Here is a 4731-nt window from a genome sequence, read left to right as displayed (position 1 = left end):
AACATTTGACCAAATAAATTGTAGTAAGATATTAGGAAAGGAGCGTTCGCTTTCAAGAACAACGTCATTTATCCACCCAAAAAATCATTTTTATTAAGGAAAATAATTAGAATATTGCAACGGCATGCATCAGACGGATAAAACCGAATTAAATGATTGATTGATATTTGACGTGTCTAAATTCAGCACCTTTGACACTGTCTCAAAACAATCCTCGGCTGCCCAAATCAAATCGTCCGCCAATACTCACTGATTTCACATCACATCAATCTAAATTCGGCCACACCCTAATCCGCCAGCTGTCACTTTCTTCTATGAATACCCAGTCCAATGCCTTTGTTCCACCTCGCTTGAAAACTTCCTCTCTCAATCTCAACCCAGATTTGTTCCTTCTCTCTCTGATTCCACACAAATCTCTCTTCCTTTAAATCCTCCATTGGAGGAGCTTAAGGTTCGTCTGGGGGAAAAAACGCAGATCTCTCTCTCTCTTTTATTCCTCTGTTTGGATCTAATTTTTCTGGGATTTTGTTCTTGTACAGGCCTCGTTGCTGTTCTGGTCTTTGGTTTGTTTGAAAAAAAGTTGAAAATTAAAAGATTATAAATGAACACCAACGCCGTGGGAAGGTTGAAGAGAGAGGATTTGATTCTGTGGTTTGCCCTAAGCCTATCCGTACCTTTAAATGGCCAAGTAAGCCTCTCCTTTTATCTTCTGATTATTTTCTCTCTTTTTATTTTATTTTTTTAATGTTTATTTTGTTATTTTTTTAATTTTGTGGGAAATTTCAGTTGTTGTTATCAGAGTGAGATGGAGGATTCAGATGTTGGTACGGATCTTCTCGATTTAATCCTCTCTAGGGTAAATTCAATTTTCCCCAAAATTTAAGAGTATTTCTGGGATTCAATTTCTCTTTTCATTTGATTTCATTGTTTTTTTTATCGATATACAGCGAGGATATGGATCAGAAGAATCCACAACAAAATGGCTTCATCGCCACCGTATTTCTGCGGATCCCCACCGAGTAGGCGGCGAACCCTTTAATACAAGATGTCCGATTCAACAACGATATGGCACAGCTAACTTCGGTGGCACCGCCCTATTCTCCATCCTCAAGGGGAGGAGGGTGCGTGAGGATTAAATTCGGGTTTCAACCAGCGGCGGTACGAATCGAGGGGTTCGATTGTCTCAACCGAGATAACCGGAATTGCAGCATCTCCGCCGTGGCTTAAATTATAACAAACGGAAGACCCTCAAAGGAGGTGGGCCGGGGATTCATCTTTAAAGAACAAAAAAGTTTTGACATGAGAAAAAAGAGAGGGGAGATGCTGATAAATTAGTAAAAAATCAAAACTCGTTATTAGTGTGGGTAGCGCTTAGATTGTAAATATAAAAAGATTAATCACAAATTAAAATGGAGATGATGACGGGTTTTTGATTATCTGGGATGGGATTTTGTAAAAAAAAATTCAGAGTGGGAGAGTGAAAAGGAATAAGGGTAATTGCTCTCACTCTTGTCAGGGGATTCCTTTTTCTTTTGTTAAAATCGTTTTGAAGAGAGGATTTGAGAGACTTTTGTGTAATATATTATGTTTTTATCAATGGCTCTAAATCCCTTGTTCCTTCTCATGTAATTGTAATTTGAAGGAAATTAAGTCATTTTGTTCTTGATACTTATCTGTGCGATTTAATTACTATAAAATAGCATGGGTGAGAGGAGAAGATGAAGGATTGGATTAGGGATGCTAAGGAGTCGGGTTGCATCGAGTTTTTACTTCGTTGCTTAGATTTAATTTGATTGGGTTTGATTTAATTCGGAAAACATATATTCATTACCTAAATCTAATTTGATTCGAGAAATATTTTTTTATCATTTTAATTAAAGAAAAGTTTAAAGATTAGATCTTAGATTAGATGGGTGGATGTATGTGTTTGTTGTAGTTTAGGGTTATGAAGGATTGGGGGTATGGGGTGGGGCTGTAGTTTAGGGTGAGTAGTTGATAAGATCAACGAAGGGGGGCAAGTGGGAATATTGAATTGTTGGCAAAATGCCTAATGCTATTCTATTGGCTTCTTTATCATCGAATCGTGGCGCCACTATCCGTTCCTTCTCATCTCTATGACTCTATCCCTTTCCTGCGCTTGCTTGCGTCTCTATTGCACCCTTGTAAAGCTTTGACCCTCGGGTTCTTTAAGGGACCAAATTTTTTTCTTTCTTAAATTTATAATTTTATTTTTTAAATATTTTGTTAAATTATTTAAAATTTGATATTAGCATTTTAATAGATTTAGATTAAATATTTTTTCTTAAAATTTTTATGAAGTGATAACAATGACAAAATAGTTTAGATAATTATTATTATATTATGACATTTAGGTTAATATGACATATTTGAGGGTCAAGAGGAATCTAATAAAAGTCGAGAATTAAAATAACTAAATTTATAAAATTAAGAGATTAAAAATATTATAATATATTCGAAAAGCGTCGGGCGCTGTTCAGTGCTTGCGTCCGAGCTGTGGGCTTTGCAAGATATTCTGCAATCTACATGGAATCTTGGGTTCCGACAGGTTATGATTGGAACAGATAGTGTGGAAGTGATGAAGATTTGGTTGAGGCGTTAGGGGGGAGTGCTTTAGTTGATGCGATTCATGTTCTGAAGCACCGAGATTGATGTAGACGTTCATTTTCGTTCGGTTTCTTTTTTATATACTCTATGTTATATATATTATTTTGGTATATTATATAGCATATATTACAATGTTTATATAATATATGATATATATTATATATATTATATATATAGTATGTATAATATGTACTATATTAGTATTATATCACGTATTATATATGTTATAGTATATTATTATTATATAGTATGTTATATAGTATATATATTAATAATATGATATATATATTATATATTATATTATATTAATTAGTGTATATATATAGTATATATTATTATTATTATATTAATATTATATATTATATTATCATAGTATATTATTTATGTACATATTATAGTATATATTATATTATATTTATTATTATTATTACATTAATATTATATTTAATTATATTTATGATTAGCATATTATCAATTTTGGGATAGCGAGAGGAGCATTTTGGGGGTGTTTAGATTTTCTGGCTACCGAAGGCAGTGGCTAGAGAGATGGTTGGGACGGTGGGACTTCGTCGGAGTGTGGCCGGCCTATGGCCGGTTGGGGGAAATGGTTGAGGGAATTTTGAGAGTGAGGGAGAGTTCTTTTTGTTGAAATACGTGATGAATGATTTTTTTTCTAATTTTGGGTATTTATAGTAGGGATCGAAGTGCAATTAAGAAAAATTTAAATTATTTCCATAGTCCCTGTTATTTTGATGTGAAATTCATTTTGATCACTTATTGTAAATTTATCCTTCAATTTTGAATTAATTCAATTTAATCCTTGTTATATTTTTTATATTTTGCAATTTAACCCCCTAACTTCTTATTTTTTTCTTACAGCTTTTAATTAATATCAATTTAATCCTTGGTTTTTAGTTCTTTTTCAATTTAATCATTTTAATTTAAAACTTTCTTTTTATTCTTTTATTTATTTAATTTTTAATATTAATTTGGTTTATTTTTAGGACAATTTTAAATCTGTCAAAGTTAAATAATTCGGATCGAACTTTTAAATTTTAATTTGACTTTTAATTTTCGCAATTAAGACAACCGAGAAATCAAATTGATACTGAAAGGGCAGTACATGAGTGCTAATCCTTCCCTGACTGTAATCGACTCCCGAATCCGACAAACTTCTAGTAAAACGTAGATAAGATAAAATGTAAGTTAAGATGTCCGATCAACCTAATTTAAAATGATCGGTGACGGCTCTAACAAATCAATTTTAGTCGGAACCCGATTCCGAGACCACTCGAAGGACGGTTACGACAATTGATCTACTGAGTTGACGCATGTGATGCGATATCTTGGCAAGGTTGAGTCGTGGTCGTCCTATAGGCATTACCGAGCTGGTGCAACCACCGGGAGAGATGGATGCTGTTCTTCAAGCAGACGTGCACAGAAGCTGTTAAGTTCTAGCTTTTTCCGGTTAAGCTATATATATATATATATATATATTATAATAATGTATAATAATTTTTTAGTTTTTTTTGTTGTCCTCCCTGTTTTAAGGTTTCGTCCTGATTAATCCGGATCAATCCGCGTTGCACACCTAACAATGGTGGGGTAGTCTCCCGGCGGGGATTTTCTGCATATACAATGACTCAAACTCGAGATATTGTTTAAGCGATATCAAACAATTTACCCCCTGAACCAACTATATTGGTTAATGTTTTAGTTTTTTTTTGCCTAAATATTGATCAATGGAAACTTTATACCCAATACTCGACTCTCTCCTTAGATATAGTGAGATTGAATGGTTTATATTTGGAATGAAAAAAAAAATTCCATAATCGATGAGGTTCAATCCGAGAAGATTATTTTTAAATTATTAATTGAATCGAATTTGATAAAAAGTTTTAAAATTAATCAAATTAAATTCATTTTAAATTTAAGAAAATTTTGTCCCGATGTAAAATGATTAGGGAAATAATTTTTGTTTGTATATTATTAGTTAATCATGCGTAAAATATTAAAATAAATAATTAAGTTTTTTTTTGTTGCTTCCAAAGATTTCTCTTTGATTAATTTGGATCGATTCTGGCTGCACACCTAGGGGTTGTTTAA

At 32.7% G+C, this 4731-nt stretch overlaps 1 long non-coding RNA gene across 1 annotated transcript; it reads left to right on the top strand.

Annotated features, from left to right (window-relative positions):
• Nucleotides 1-257: 257 nt before the first annotated feature.
• On the top strand, nt 258-571 carry LOC120135044. The gene is made up of 2 exons (XR_005517217.1): nt 258-451; nt 540-571. It is a non-coding gene; the product is annotated as an uncharacterized LOC120135044 (long non-coding RNA).
• Nucleotides 572-4731: the final 4160 nt, after the last annotated feature.

Source organism: Hibiscus syriacus, unplaced genomic scaffold (assembly GCF_006381635.1).
Source record: "Hibiscus syriacus cultivar Baekdansim isolate YM2019G1 unplaced genomic scaffold, ASM638163v2 tig00110602_pilon, whole genome shotgun sequence".
In the NCBI taxonomy this organism is placed as follows: domain Eukaryota; kingdom Viridiplantae; phylum Streptophyta; class Magnoliopsida; order Malvales; family Malvaceae; genus Hibiscus; species Hibiscus syriacus.
Note: the sequence above shows the minus strand (reverse complement) of the source record. Positions and strands in the feature narration are given on the sequence as shown.